This window comes from Ixodes scapularis, unplaced genomic scaffold (genome assembly GCF_016920785.2).
Source record: "Ixodes scapularis isolate PalLabHiFi unplaced genomic scaffold, ASM1692078v2 PGA_scaffold6__148_contigs__length_123643588, whole genome shotgun sequence".
NCBI lineage: Eukaryota > Metazoa > Arthropoda > Arachnida > Ixodida > Ixodidae > Ixodes > Ixodes scapularis.
The window spans coordinates 61,442,731-61,459,699 of NW_024609881.1; the positions used below are offsets into that span (position 1 = coordinate 61,442,731).

The 16,969-nt window shown below is 46.0% G+C and overlaps 1 pseudogene; it reads left to right on the forward strand.

The window, feature by feature from the left end:
* The first annotated feature begins 4,447 nt into the window (after positions 1–4,447).
* Positions 4,448–9,498, forward strand: LOC120844600 (annotated as a pseudogene).
* Positions 9,499–16,969: the final 7,471 nt, after the last annotated feature.

A 16,969-nucleotide genomic window follows, 5' to 3' on the forward strand; every position in this document is an offset into this window, starting at 1 on the left:
CTTGTGATAGATGTACGTTGGTGACTGCGGGGGGCAGACGTCTAAGATTTCTGCCCATAAGGCTTGCTGCAGCCAATTGTTGTAATGACGACGTTGTGTCAGTAGTGTCGGGTAAGAAAAGTGCAAACTTTATTGCTGAAGTAAAACTTAATGGCTGCTACCTGCAGTCAAGGAAAAATCAAGTCAACTAAAACAGGCTCAGTAACGGGTCATATCCCCATTTAGCTCGACTACAGCCGCCATCCTTGACGGCAGCGAGTCGTAAAGACTTGACACGAAAGACGCGTCTCCTTTCAAACGTTCCCATTCTGCTTAGACTGCGTCCCACAGCTGGTCATCTGTGGCGGAATAAATAGGAGTCCGCACGATGGCCGCCTTCGTTCGGCCCCACACGTTCTCAATGATGTTGGGGTTCGCGCCCTTCGGAAACCATGGCAACTCCTCCCTGCCGCACTGCTGCAAGTGGTCCCTCACGGTGCGCGCAGTGTGGATGGGCGCGAGATCTTGCGAAAAAGGAAGTTCCCGACGGGGAAGAGACCACTCCGAACGAAGGGTATAAGGACGGTGTCCACCACGTCGCAGTAACATGGTCGATGTCAGGCTCCCGACTATGCGGTGCAGAAGACCGAGACCATGTTTTGAGATGGCACCCCAAACCTTCACGGGCGTCCTGCCGCTGAAAGCAACGCGCTGCACGTAGCAGGATTGTTCCTGCAGGAGCGCATCACCCTAGTTCAGCGGTGTGATTTTTCAGCCAAGCTATCGAACTGTATACACAAAAATTACGCAGGTAAAAAGGAGAAAGGAACAAAGACTGTCACGACTACCCACATCAGCCAACAATAATAAAAAAAAACAAATAAACAATGTAATTAGCTTTAATGAACAATGGATACATTGCGAATAACATAGCAGAAAATTTAACTGTTAAGCGACCCCAGCCTCTTATCAAAAGGAATTACAGTAAATCACGAGTGTGTAGCGAGAACGTAAACGAACGACGAAATATTTCCGCAACGAAAACAATTATCAAGATTTACGTAGTACACCTAACATACTAAGCAGGCCTTACCGTGCGCCGCGGGGTCGCCACACACGCAGGCGTTCGTCTTGCCTGGTGGAGAACGTCGATTCGTCTGAAAAGACGACCCGGCCCCAGTCATCCGCCGTCCACGACGCATGTCCCATCGCTAAGCGGAGCCTCGCTTCCTTGTTTGAAGGAGGTAGCAAGGGCTTCTGCGCTGCCATGGCGCTATGCAGGCCGGCGCTTGCCAACCGCCGACGAATTGTCACGTCCGAAACGTCCAATTCCAGCTCCTCTCGGATTTCCCTGGCCGAAAGAAAGGGGTCCTCGACGACTGCGGCAATAATGTAACGGTCCTCATCCTCGGTCATCGCTCTTGGGGGAGTCCTTCGAGGTGCGTCGTGGATCCGGCCTTCATAACGGAAAGCTTGAACGATCCTATTAACCATCTTTAGAGGCCTATTTACAAGGGCCCCGATGGCCCGCTGCGAGTGCCCTTTCTGGGAGAGCTCGATGATCAATCGCCTGTACGCCTCTGGAATTCTGGCCATGACGAGGTGCAGCAATCGTTCTGACAGCAATGCAAAGGTGCCTAAACTTATGAAGCACGCCGCATGCCGGGGAGGGGGCCTCGAATATTCTTTTTATAAAATATAAGAAACAAAAAAGGTATGATGCTGTATCATGTATCGAACTATTCCCATGCTTATGCATGCCCGTGGGCTGATAAGTTCATCTACACGCATTTTAACCCCTGCGCTTCCATGCGACATGCTTAGTGTAGAAGACGACGCCCGTAAGACGACGCGCGAGCGCTCCGATGACGCGATGCGCGCGATGAGAGCACATTCCCTCAGCAGGTGCGATGCGCATGCGCTGGAACTTGGGCGCCGGGCCATTAGGCTGCTCTGATAGTACCCCCTGCCACGCGCTCCGGTGTTCCCGCTAATTGTGATCAAGATAGTACAAGTCTGCCCAGCACGGCTGAAAGTGTTGACCAAACTCTAACGAAACTGGCGAATTTTTTGATGTGCCACGGTCGTTCAGACATTAGATGGTAGAGCTTCGCGCGTTCAGTGAATGCGAGGTAACCAATGTGTTGACTCGACTTCATCTAAATATCTCTTCAACTTTAATGGGCTCTATTTAGCGAGAAAGTTTCTCGCCAAATACAGCAGGTCGAAAGGGTCATGAGGTCACAGAAACGTGTGACGTCACTCGTGCCTGCCCGTGTTCCATTATGGGATTTTGTGGTCCCACCGACGCCAGTGCCAGATTTTCTTTGATACTAGCTCCTAGACGCTATTACAGTAGAACGCGGTTACCGTTCGGCGCCAGCGCATTAACAACTCTATTCTCTATTCTCTATTCTTTGCGTACGCAAAACTTTAGCGTGCGCTATTCCAAAAGTGCCTTATGTATTGTAATACAAACGTTTGTTTGCGCGCGTAGGGAAGAGATCCTAACAAGGACAGTGCGGATTACCAAAGTGGGGGTGAGTGCGACTGGATCCCTATCGAAGTTATTCCTAGTCAAATTCTACTGCTTCAAGTGCAACTGTAACCAGGGTCCCTTCATTCAGTCCGAAAAGCAGGAGCTCAAGCTGGGATCCTTCCCCGAGTGCCAGAGCTTGGGCCCCTTCACCGTCAAGATAAGGCAGGTGAGAGGGATTGACATCTGCTGCTGTTTAGTATACCATAAAACTATTAATGCTTTTTTAAAAATTTATTTAACATTGGTATGAGGAATTTTTAGAAAAAACAGTAGCGGGACGTTTGTGATCGAGAAATTAAAAAAAAAAAAATGCGCGTCGCCGTGTTGCCAACAGGAGAGGCCATCTCACATGAATGAATAGTGTTCGAAATTCACTAGTCTACATTTATTTTACCAACCGTTCCTTCACTAGAAGGATCCAGGGCATTCTCCTCAGTTATTGTGTTTCCTGATTTAGAACCTTCATGAATACAAAGCGCGCATGAAATCAGCTGCGTCGCGCTGCATCGAGTAAGTTTTATGTTAAAGGTTGGTCCTGCTGATGTACAGATATCACTGCCAACAACGCCAATTAATGTTTTTTAAGTCTGGCGCGAGTTCGCCATACTCAAGTTATTGTTTCCTCTGCTTCTGTCGCCAGTTCCCTTCTCACTGTGACATATTGACTTAATTGCATGGTGCCAACTAGGGCCGTGCATCGCCGTAGCCCGAGGTAGCATAAAGCAGATTGCATAAATGTACCCTTACACCGCCTGTGGGCGTAAATTGTTTAAAGGCCCATAGTCTGAGAGGCCGTAAATGACCTTAATTAACATAATCCATCTAACTTGAAAGCCATGTGGATTCATGTGTTTGCTTCCCTAGGAGTGTGGCCCAAGATGTCCCACCGCCGACAGGACCAGGACTCCACTTCATTCAACGTTTCTTCCAAAGGGAGCCAACAAGTATCCCATTGAATGCTTCCCACGATGTGAATACCACACCAGGTTCAAGGGAACAAGTGCATTTCAAATGACAGACCCAGCGCATTGGAGAACATACTTCCGATCAACGGCCTGCTGCGGTGACTCTGACAGATTATCCAAACTAAAATTGAAAGACTATGAAAACCCTTGTACAAATGCACCAAACACAACTTCTGTTATTGCTGGTACTTTTCACAGTCCGTGGCAGCATACGCAGTATAACGCCATATTTTACCCAAAGCCAGAAGCACCGAGAATGACTTACGACCCCGCTCATTTGTATGATTTGTTGCTTTCTTACAAGAACACAATTTGTCTCAAAGTTGTACAAAGCTTCAATGAAAAAGAACTAGGGAATAAGCAAATAGAAGCATACATTTCAAATGAGTATCCTTGTATCATTGTAAAGATAAGCCAGTTCAGCAGTATTGATAAGAAACCAACTAGCTTGTACGAAATAGCAATTGCATATTTTGTTGCAATGACTAACAAGATTGCCGATTCAAATAATATTCCCATTGAATTAGTCAATAGATCAAGTTTTGGGCACAATACACCAAGTGTCTCAGAAATTATTACCGCTTATAGGATTAATATTGGAATAGTGCCAGAGATATATGCAGAAGTGTTGGTAGAAAGCTTAATTAACTTAAATGATGAATTTTTAGTGCCCCTCTTGAATTCCTCATTTCACTTTAAGTTGAACCCAATTCAGATTAAGCATATTAATGACGGTGTTTCCAAATATAACGACCTTTATAAAGAAAAACAGGGGTCACATTCAGTTAGTACGTGGTCAGAAAATGAGTATTTGATTAAGGTATTGATGAAAGTTTGTGATCCGAGGGGACGAAAAATATACGGTCAAATCATGAAAGAAAAAAAATATGTTGACTTACTAACAAACTATGTATCTGAAGAGCTAGAACAGTCACGGCCAAACCTTGCTAGTCCTCTAATTAAAATGCTGGGACATTTATCGTACTTCAAAAACGTAGCCTTCTACACGACTGAAGATGATTACAAAAAGGTGTCATTACGTGAGTTTCCAGCGGAAGAAAACACACAACTAAGCGAAGATTTTGTATTTTGGCGTATAATGCGAGACGTTGCTGTCGCCTTAGATGCAAAAGGTGCACACGAATCGTCTGAGGCTATAGAAAAGCGCAAGCTAACTGGTTTGTACAGCCGTCTTGAGAAAGCTAACTTAGAATTCATCAGAAACAGTGGTTATCAAGAGGCTGAGGATGGATATGGCAGTGATAGCGATTGCGAAGTCCAATGTGTGCCAGTTTTGTATTCTAAGAAGGTCACAGTAGCAACTGGCATGAGGGCAATTAATTTAGCTTATTTTTTGTCAGTATATCGCTTGAGACAGCTAGGTTTTAAGCATCAAACAGACGGCGAAAAAATGTACTTTGAAACAAAAGAAGCAACTAATTCAGTTAGGGATACAGGTTCATCCTTAGGTTTACGCAACAGCCAATCGCAACACAGGGGCGACGCAACAATAAGGTATGTTGATTTGAGTTATTGTGCTGCTTCTGGCCCTGATAACATAAATCTCAGAGATGTTCTAAAGCGAACATCAAAAGACGATGTTGTTGTTTTCGATTACACAAGTACTAATACCGAAAATATAAATATGGCTGTACACCTATTTATCACAAAAGTGGAAGTCATACTATTGGTCAATAGTGGGCTGAAGAACGAGCAGCTTGGGGCTGATATGAACCCTTATGGGACGATTAGGATAGTTGCGAAAGATCGTCGTCTACTCACTGAGCTATATCTTGCACTCAAAAATGTACTAGAACTGAGAGACGAGATTTTGCCAAAGCAGTTACACCGCATACGGAAAGCCTACAAAAATGTTGGATCTGTTGTAACAAATGAGGCAATTTATAAACAGTTATATAGGAAGATAAGTGATGCAGGCCACGAGAAAAAAGCATAACCGTCAAATCAACGCATGAAAATAAAATTACATCAAACGAATTCAACAACTTTGCAACAATTTACTCATTTATTTTTAACCAATTTTAGCAATAAAACACAATAAGAAGTTTCAGTCTTGTAGACTCGCTGAAATGTTTGTTTTGTTTTGTGTTTTTTAGCACTGCCAGCATCCGGCTGCAACAAATAACCGGACACACTCTTGGCTTTTACACTTTTTTAGACGAGATCTTTTCAGCTGAATTATTTTTATTTATATTGTAATCTAATAATGAATTTAGCTGGTAGATCTGGATTGATTTCCGAAATACGTGAGGGAAGAGAAAACCCATTCCTTTCGGCACGCTCCGGATCTACAAGCCGTAGGTGCCAGCGCGGACTTCGAGCGACCCAACGCCCAACCGACGTGAACGGAAACGGAAGGACGCTTTTACCGTCAGACTCCAGCCGTTTTCCTGCCCGTCTCCTGTGCACGATTTAATTGAATTTGAATTGAAGTTTATTTGACATATGAAATGTCGGGGAGGAAGGAGCAAAAGGTTGCCGAAGCCACCCTGACGAGGCTCCATTCGCCCTTTCGGCGCTACACCAGTCGCAGCAGCAGTGTAGAAGTCCTACATATGAAATTCAAGCTGAAAATATTATCACAGAGACTGTTTTGACATAAATTAAACACGAACAAAACACAAATTAAACACAAACTAAACACAAACCAGACATCCTAATCTTCCTCCTGCAAACGACGCGAGTGTGGCTGATCCTGCACAACTGTCGAATCCGGCCGTGCGCCAACAGCTGCTGTCACATCTCGGAGGACGTGAGACAGCTGGATACCGCAATGGTGAGTTGGCAGAGGTCCGTGCTCCGAGGTCGGCGGATGACTTTCAAGCGAAACAAAAAGTGCTTTATGTGCACGAGCGCGCGATTTGCGACCTCTAGACGACGTGCTCATGCTTACGGTTTTATGCCTGAATTCACCTTTGGATGTTCTGCAGCAGAGGCTCTACTTCTTGTCAACTGAGCACGAACTAATTGTCGAAGTCGTGCTAGCGCGAGCCGGTAGCCTTGACCGGCGCCCTGGCTGCGCGAACGCTTCACAGGCTCGCGCTTTTAGCATGTGTAGCCAAGAATACTGCGTGCTTAATTTTGAGACTTGTTCACCTGTAGGATGGTGCTGTATGTGGCTCTGCTGATTGAGCAAGGAGCTCGCGCGTATTGGCCGCGATATGTTTCGGTAGCGCTCTTCTATGGTGTCGCCTCGTGACGTCACTACCTCGCGAACAACAAGTTCGATGGTGTTTGTAATTAGCATGGCGGAAGCTCGAAATCATTCCGCTCTCGAAGCAACACTGCCAACACAGTCAAGATTAAAGTTCTTATATTCCTCTTATTTCCGTCGATGGGAATTCCTTTGCTGACGTCATAGTCAGCATTCGGCTAATCGTGGCAGGCCGACCAAAGGGATTGCGCAGGTCGCCAGTACAGGATGACCGCGGGCGTTCCTGTCGTAAAATAGACCGCATAAATAGCCAATTTCACGGAAAGCAGTGAACGTTTAGAGTGTGTCTTTTGGGCTCAAAATGGCAGACCATAGAAGGCATTGTTGTCAGCTACGACTCCTGCATTGCGTGTCCTTAAGGACACAATTTTCTTAGTTATTACAATATTACTTTTCTACAGTTCAAATGAATATTTCAAAACACGTATAAAAATTGGGATTACAGATACGAAAGACCTGAAAGCATAGCCAAGCATGTGATTTGAAGGGTTGTGCCCTCTAGGAGTAGCCGTGTAAACCAATTTCATTTCCCAGTTATTACGTTTTCTTCCCATAACGTACACCCATAAAATTGGCACATAGTAAACGCATCACTTCAAGACACCTTCAAAAATTTCACTGCTCATTAAACCATGTATGAGCCTTTGATACAAAAACATCATAAGTTCGGTCGCATAGATGCATACAATACTACATGCACAGCCGCAGTAACTTGTGGTCCAGAGTAACTCAGTTAACGGAAGCGAAACCATTCAGCATTATTAGCCTGCGGATATCAAAACATAATTGAGCGTGATCAGTCTCCAATCTACATCCAGTATATGATGCAGGAAAATGTTATGGGTGTGCCTCCTGGAGGGGGGGTACTCGCTGTTGTGGTCCCTGCTCCGGTTACTTCTAAGCCAGGCTGGTATGTTGCTCGTGACCAGCAGTGCTTGCCCAAAATATTCAGTGGGAATTTGTTCGTGAGAGCCTGTGTTAAAACGGTGATTTGAAAAGGTTGTGCACAACCTTATCGGCCAAATGCCTTCTCCTGTGGAAGGTCTTCAAGGGAGGAAAGCCAGGTATCCCCAAAATACCAAGAATGCTGTCTTTAAAGGGAAGCTACGGAGCTTCTTGAAAAAAATGAGTTAGAAGTGAATTCTAGTGTATTTTTACCTGGTGAGCCCGAATACACAAACCGTTTGCCGCGCAAGTATTGTTAAACGCGAGAAAAACGCGAAAGACAGTCGCTGTCCGTGACGTCATCGACGGATCTTTTGGCTTGCCAAGGCTAGGGAGGCGGGGCTTCAGCCCTATTTTCAAATTGCTCTTATGGCTCTCTGGCGCGTCGCATTGAAATATAATTGTGATACCTGTTATTCTAAAGGCCAAATGAACGCAATTCAAGCGTTTTTTCTTAAATGTAGAAGTGCCCCATCTTCCCTTTAAGTAATGTCATTCTACTTTATTTTTTCCTCGCTTGACTAGAGAAGGGGTGCAGAACATTGGGCAGATCAGTTCTTCGGGGCCATGTTGGCATAGAAAGCTATATCCAGACTCCAATTAAAAAAATACTTTTCCCGAAGTAAGCTAGGTCTCGCTACGATGTCCTCGTTTCAACTTTTTATTCAGGGCCTGCATGTTGAATGAACGAGGAATGTGGAGGGGCTGCAATTTGAGCTCTAAGGGAAGAGTTCAGGCGGGAGCAATAAAAATGCCATGGGGATATCTTGAGCCGCGTTAAACTGGTGGCACTTGGCTGCCGGCCCATGTTGCTACGGCGTCTGTACATATTCGCAGATCCAGATAAGCAAACGGCACCAAAAGTTCTATATTTGAGCCTGATCATTGAGGATTTCACGCTACCTTGCACTTTATCAAAATCTTCGGTCGCGTGGCGTACAACGCATAAAGCTGTGCTTGAGGTGCTAAAGGCACATACTTGGGGTCGCGAATACCCACCATGAAAACAGAGTATACAAGTAGTGCTTGAAGGCTTTCGCTTCGTAGACAACACACATCAACGACAAGCCCTAAGTATTGCAGTAAGTTACTCGATGTCCCTCTTTCAGATGTTGAGTGGACACCAGGCGAAAATAAGCGGCTCCTTGACTATCACAAACGCTACATCCCCCGAATGGGGCCGCTCAAAAATTTAAAAACAAGAAATGTGTATTTATTAAAACCTCGGAAGACCTTCAGACCATACTCAAATCACAAAAAACGCCAGACGAGCGGTCAGCTATAACAGCCGTTCTGGTGTAAAACTTTTTTTTGACGTTCCTTACGAAGACGAATTGGATAGAATCAGCATGATGGACGACAGCATCGAGCCGGAAGTTATGAGGAACGTGCATGGGGCAACGCACAAGAAGGCTATGCCAAGCAGTCAAGTAAGGGCGGCCGCAGCAGCAGCAGCTGCAGCAGAATCAATATCAACACCAGCCGAAAGTGCCGTAGCCAGCACGTCTCCCACAAGGTTAGAGGAGTCGCCCAACCAGCCTGTAGAACTCTCCACGCACGGAGCATATGAAGAAGTTCTTCACTAAGATGGCGAAGCTTGAGGAAGCAAGAGCGGTACGAAGGGCACGACCGAAAAAGTTGAAGGAAGAAAGGCATGCAGCCAAAAGGAAGATAAAGGAAGAGAAGTGTGCAGCCAAGAGGAAGCTAAAGGAAGAGATGCGGCTGCAACGGCAAGAAATCCACCGAGAGAAAATGCAGCTTCTCGTCATGCTCGTGGCCCAGCCCGAGACGAAACAGGATTGAGAGAACATTTTTATAATTGCTGGATTCTTGACACGAGTGCAATAAGTTCATAATTTGGAAGTGGGCCTTCCATATATAATCTGAATTAGTTACTTCAAAAGATGTTTAGGCAAACTTACCTAAAAAAGTATTTGAGAATACAAATTCTTTCATGGGAAAGACAGCTTAAATACTGAGAATAAAACACACCGAAAGGAGAGCATTTGCAAACACAAACACAGAAATATATTTACTGGAAGCATAAATGTTTATATTGAAATACATTGTGAATCGCTCTTAGTACTGTCGTGGTACTGTGAACCGGTACTCTACGGTTGAATCTGAATATGCAAACCTTACCCAGTCTATCGACAGTCTTTATCAAAAACCCAGATCCCAGGGCTCGCTGGTCAGCGCAGGCTCGCTCTCGTACTGTAGTGCTGCTAACGTTGGGGAAGGGGGGCTGAGTTATGCTACAAATCCCTTCACTCTCTCTCAACGATGGCAGTGCCACAGTACGGGAGCAAGCCCTCAGCAATGAGCTCTGGACTTTTGACGAAGACTGTAGATTTGTTTTTAATATGAGGGTGAACACACGCGTGCCGTTCCATTGCCACCACCAGCCCGTCAAAGCGGTTTCAACACAAATGAAGACCACCGCAAGTTTCTTTCCTCTGAGCATGCACATTCTCTGGCCATTATTCCTGTTGATGCTGCTTTGAAACGTTGTAGTGGCGACCGAATGGTTCGGACATGTTCACCCTTATATTGAGGATGGCTGTACATGGGATAGGGAGGGAAATGTATGCATGTGAAATTCAACATGGGAGAGGGACGTCAATGTATACACTTAAGAAGTTCACGCCACCAGCAAAATCTGTTCTCAAAATATTATCGCGATTCTGCCCAACTCTGCTTCAAAAAAGCTTGTCGGTGGGTGTTGAAACTCCACTACCTGTTACCAGGGCCACTGCCTGTCCACGAAAGGGGGCACTGCTACCCTTGCCGATCTGCCCTATCTCGCCTTCCCAAAATCCACTATGCTCATATCTCGTGTATGAGAGTCATATTAGCAGAAATAAATCTCACAGGCGGACTTCTGGCGGCCTTTGAGGGTGATGTCACGGAAATAAGTTTTTTCCTAGTTACTTTGCAAATGGTTGAGTATTGGCTGCTGATAAATTCTAATATTTTTGCTCTGTCTTTAATACCACACCTACGTTTTAATATATACGATGAAATTCGCACAACGCCGAAGTATGTTATTGTTGTCACGTCACGAAAAGGGTGCAGCGACCATTCAGTGAGCTGCCACCGCAGACACAGGCTCGTTTTCAGGGCTAGTATACTTAACGAAAAGCTCCTGTAAGCTCCCTACTGTTGAGCTGCGGTGATCACCAGCATTACCTGTTTGTCCCCTGTTTACGGGGTGTTGTTTTATCCGTCTATTACTATGCCTACGGTTAACTACGCTCTTTCTCACGAGACTTGCACAAAGTACTTTCCACCGAACGCAAAGAACTTTGTCGTGCATTGCGATATTTGCCAACGTATGAAGATGACATCTGCAGCGCCACTTCGACTGCTGCAACCAATGAAGTTCACTTTCCATTTTACAAGGCTTGGTTAGATATTGTTGGACCTGTCACGACATCTCAAGGCTACAAATATATCGTAGTTGCCATCGACCTCCTCACGAAATTCGTGAGGTAGTGCACACTGCACAGCCCTTTTTAAGAGATACAGCTAGATTAATTGAATCATGGTAGAAACCTCTTCAAAGTCTCTTGACAGGCGCTCCAGGTCCTCGGGGAACTTGATGAGGTGCGGTCTGAGGCTCAGAATGAAATCTAGAACTCGATCCATCATGCCGTGAAGCGTGCTCTCACCCAGGTTAAAACGTCCGCCAACGTCTCTGATGCATGCTTTGTTAACCGCGTACCTAAGTTGTGTACATGCAATGAAAACAAAAATCAATGGGAATGAACACGGAGAACCACAGTCAATCACCCACCAGAGAAACCACAGCAGATGCTGCTCTTCGCTCTTCGCTGGCGATCCTCCGTGATCGGTAGCGGGGTACGTAGGAGACGCCGGAAACTCGTCGATTAGCTTGTAGGTTGTTCGCCTTGAGTTGCGAAAGTTCCGACGGAACTGGAAGTAAAGGTTTTCTTTGCTTACGCATGCTGAACCGAACACAAATAAAACGAAGTACGAGACGTATCGCTTACCTCCTAGTCCCAATAGACGTGGACCGTTCGCTCGATGTAATCCTCGACCTTGGGTCTCATGTTACGTGGCCCGAAGCGTTCAGTGAACTTTTGTTCGCAAAACAGCCGCGAACACGTTTCGCCGCAGCTCCTGCCCGAGCTCGAACTTGAACTGCTGCTTGTGCTCGAACTCGAGCTGATTGAGCTTTCTGAAGCGTTATTTTCACGTAGGAAGAGCACCGATGCACGCGAGTTCGGTCCCATCACTGACGCCATTTTGCAAAACACCACGATCCACACAAGAGCCTGCCACGCAGGTGCAGCACCGACACAAAGGAAGTGACGTAGCGCGCTGCAGCTGAGCACCAGTCGACTTCCGCAAAGCTCTCCCGATTTCGGCGGGGCGGTTTCGCCGCGGTTTGATGCTCTCCCTAATGCTCGAGCTGCCACAAATCTGCGAGCTGAAGATGGCCAACCTGATCTCAACCCGCGATGGTGAAGATGCGCGCCCCAAAAGGGGTGGTTTTGAATGCGCCAAATCTACCAGCTGAATCCACCATAACACTCTTGCTCGTTCTTGTCTCATAAACTATGTCGCGGACACTGTTGCTCTTGAAGCATTACTTTTCTTCTTATATCTACTATGCAAAACTTCGAAATGAAGCTGAGCTCGTGTCACATAATATTTTCTTTTGTGATTTAGCTTGCGCATGTAATCCAAAGCACTGTAGTGTCAGATAATATTTTTTAACGTTTCGTTTCAAGTTAGAGTATTGTGTTCGTGTTTGCGGCAGTGTATTCAATTATGGACACACGGCCACTGAATTCTACGCAATATTCTTTTGTACGTAAGGTGTTTTCTGTTGTTCCGCTGTTAATACATTTCTTGTCCATAATGATGGTGCCATGAATAAATGAGTGCAATAATAAGTTGCGAGTAAAAATATAATTCAGCAAATAACTGCGGTGGATAGAGAGGGAAACAGCGACCCATCTCAGCAGAACTGATAGTTTAGTTGAACTTATTCGGTCCAAAATATAAAACAAATCGCCCTTTTTTCAAACTATGGTGGCAAAGGCCGTGGTAAAACAAAATGAGAAGCAGCTTCGAGCAAGATGCGATCGCAGAGCCGCCGTCTCTGGTGCCGCAGCAACTCCTGCACCGTAACTCCGCGGGGACAGGACACAATGGAACGGAAAACACGAAAAAGTTTTCCGTTCAATTAGTTGTTTCTACAGCAGGAGTTTAACTTGCAGAAGTATGACGAAATCGTTATCAACTGTAGATGTGAAATTTAGCCGATGCAGTACACTGTTAGCAAAAATAACACGCCCAGACGTGTAAATTTGTCCCATAGCGGACACGTCGAAACGTGTTCGTTTTACACGCAGCCATCTGTGTTATTCGTCTACACGCGAGGTGCCGTGTAAACTCAACACGCTACACCGTGTCTGCCTTCCGCAAAACACGTTTCGAGCGAGTTCCTTATGGAACATGGCGGCCAGCAGCCGATAACAGGCGAGAGACAAGCCCAGCGAGCCGCGCGCCTTTCAGCCGAAATTAAAGCACACACGACGCGTTAGTTCTCGTTCGATGTCTTTTATACACAGTAAAGTTGGTAAAGGTCTCCAAGTGATGGACGTAGCTACGTGCAAAGGTACGTACGTGAGTCGTCGGCGGTTGGCGGCGTCGGTAGCTTCAACAGAGCCGCTAGACAAAAAAACGAATGCCCAACTCACATGGATGAAAAACTAGAGCAAACTATTTAGAATGGGGCGGTAACTTGCGCCGCCTAGCGACATTTCCAGCAGCCGATATTTAAAAAAATACACTGCGAACGACCACGACTAGACAGCAACCCTACATACATCACAGGCATCACCAGTACCACGTACTACACAGCACCGACATGTACACAAACACAACAACGACACTACGCCGGACACTTCATACTCGGTTTGCATTTCTCCCCGCGGCGCATATAAGCTTGACATGTGCGGGTGAGCTCTTTGGTCGCTGACCATTACGGATTTATAGAAAAAGACACAAGACACGGCGCAATGGACAGCCGTGTGTTAGAACTGTTTGCATTTAAAAAGTATGGTGGCAAAATCTATAATGTTAGTCCGTTGTGACAAATAACGATATATTAACAATAAATGTTAAACCGGTCATGAAAAAGTTCAAATTGTTGTTATTTTCTTGCTTGATCAGTGTTATGAGCAGTCCGACTAGCTTGAATCAGACAGGAAAACAAATTATTGCGATTTTGTCATTTCGTATACAATAATAAATGAAAATGATCCTTGCGCAGAGCATTTTTTATATATTTTTGTGAGGACATCCGCCCAACACTTCACTTCCGCTAGTTGCAGTACGGGAGCAGACGCCTTCACTTTTGGGGCGTTTTGATGCAGTTTGTTGTCGCATGTCGTGTCGGTGTCGAGTGGAGCGGTGGGGCTTGGGAGTTTGTGACCGGTGATATTGGTGAACACTGGTGATGGGGCGCTGATGCCCCAGGCGAAAATTTTCAACTCGGACCAACTGGTCCCAGTTGCAACTGATTTATGGAACAATTCCCAGTTGCAACTGGTCCCAGTTGGAGTTGGTCCCAGTTACCGCTGGTGCCAACTCCAGCAACAATGAAACACGGCACAAACTGGAAGGTTGACAAGTCTTTATTGTAAAGAACTTGGAATAAAACTAAATAATAGATTCGATGACGTACCCGCTCCGGGTTTAGCCACTTGCTTGCGACGGTTGAATCGCTTTTTCAGAGGTAGTATTCTCGAGATGAAGGAAGATCGGCCGCTGGCGTCTGTTAGTGAAGACGTCCTCAGCTTCTCTCCCCATCGCGTGAAGAAAGGTGCTCACCCGTGTTCCCGCGTTGCGCAGGTGAACTCCTGATAGGATGCGGTAGCGCTCTCACCTTGCAATCCAACATTTCCAATAGCCTCTGTCACAACAGTCAAACATTTTTGAGGCAGACCTCCCGCCATTTTCGCCATTGTACTCTCCGCGGCGGTTTTCTCTTCCGTCCGGTCTTTCCTGGGTGCCCTCCGATCGCTGAACTGCTTCTTCCCGCCCTCGAAGTTCCCCGCTGCCACCATGGTGTGTGTACAGTTGGGTCCAAAAGAGCGCAGCTGTAGTTTTGACATTTTCATAACGACGCGAACTTTGGCGATGGCGACCCGTCTCTACCGCGTCCGTCCGACTCCGGCGTCGCATAGGCAGCGCCATCTGTCGACAGCGCGTACCACTACTCCGCACCCCCGTGCCACGGCGGCCGGCTAGCTCTGATTGGCCAAAAGATAAATTTATTTATTAAATTTAAAAAACTACTTTAGGTATTTAAATAAATGTTTTCATATATTTTAATAATGCACTAAATGTTCATTTAGGTAAACACATTTTGTTTCCACTAATTATATATTCCAATTAAAATAAATTATTTATTTAGTTTTATTATTATTTTTATAAATATATAAATGTACCCAGTAATTAAAAATTTTCCTATTTGTATAAATCTAAAAATTTAAGTGTTTTTAGTTTTCTTCATTAGCAAAGGTCAATACACCCCCAACTTGTCCAAATTGTTGCCCCGTGTGAACTGGGAACGGGAAAGGCATTTGAAGTTCGACTGGGGATCGCTCCAACCAGCTACTTCCCTAACTGGTCCCAGTTCACTCCATTCACAACTGGGAGTGAAACCAGTTGACTCCCAACTGGGAATGGTTCAAACAAGTTGACCCCTCAGCTGGTTCCAGTTGCACTCCTATGGGTCCCAGTTGATTCCCAGTTGGGACCAGCTAGTCCCAGTTGAAACCAGTTGAGGTGCCAACTGGTCCCAGTTAAAAATTTTCGCTTGGGGCGTCTTTTTTTTTTCATATACTGCCACCACCCCGTAACTTTGAAGATAGACGGGCCCGTAGCACTTCATTATGCTGAATCGCGAGCTCCTTCTCTGTTGACGTCGCTTTCCTGGTACCACTCGTGAATACTGCAAGCGTTTAAACAGTGTGCACCGTCTCGCCTACATCCCCGGTCCTTTTGAAACTTATTTCTTTCGTCATTTTGGAGTACGCAAGGCAGTTATCTCGTTGCTCTGGTTTCGGTTATAAAAGCAAGGCAAAACGCGCGTATTTGCCGCCCTCAGTACACGTTGGACATCTTCCAACTTTCACACCGGGTAACTGAATGAACGAGGATTTGCATTCACTTCAGGGGTCACTCTCGCCGCTTCCTCACCGTTGAGCAGCAGGATCAAATGGCGACAAGCCGCTGATGAAAGGCTTGACCATCAACAGCCCAAGTGCACTCGGTGCCGGTGCGGGCATTGCGGGTTTCTGTCAACCGGGAGGCCAGCAAAAACTGTGACCGTTCCAGCTCTTCGTCATGACACGGTGTTGCAGAGAGCAGGGTAAAATACAACTACACGAATCACCGAAGTAAACGCACTGCTATCGTAAATCTTGGCTTGTGATTGCGCCTTTGTAGATAATCTTATTCGTTTTGCTGGAGAGACGCAAACGACGGGCATAACAAAATCACTTCCATATTCCGCATACATCACAAAAGCATTGACCCCGTAACCTTGCGAAAAAGCGCGAAACACGGAGTCCGCACCGTCCTAAGCTTCCCCTGTTTTTTAGCTGCTTTAGAGCAGTTTGTACCTGCTAGTAGATATGCCTGCTAAAACTGAAACAGAGCTGTGCCAGAGAGATTGAGACAAAGTTGGGAAAGCTTGCTCGCTCTCAAATTTCTCAACTCTCAAGTGATTGTACCATAATAAATGCACTAACGCCTCTCCCTAAAATAAAGAAAGAGCACTACGTTCACTACGTAAAAAATGGTCTTATGTACATGCATCTGTGGGCAGGTAGGAAATCTTGCCCTAATTTATTCACGCCGGATGATGAGCGCAACAAACTCGTTGCAGGACCGAATCATCTACTCGAGCGCGGTGTGCGTCGCTGTGCAAACGCAGTCCAACACGAAGCATAAAAACGGCAGATTTAGGACAACAATCCGGAGTCCATTATTCAATTAAAACGACGTAATTTTGTTGAAAACACCCGCTGCTTTTTACTCACGCTATGCGTCGGGGTACTTCCACAGTTTGAAACGGAACGAAGGAAGATTTACTTTTAAAAACGCTCGCTGCGTCCTTCCGGACCAGCTGGACCGGATCAGCTGACGACGACGGGACTGAACCCGTTGAACCTCCACCCCAATCAACCAATTTGCGCTCCGTGTTAGTCTGGGCTTCTGCCTCCAGGCACCGCACCACACACCACGACCATTTCAGCTCTT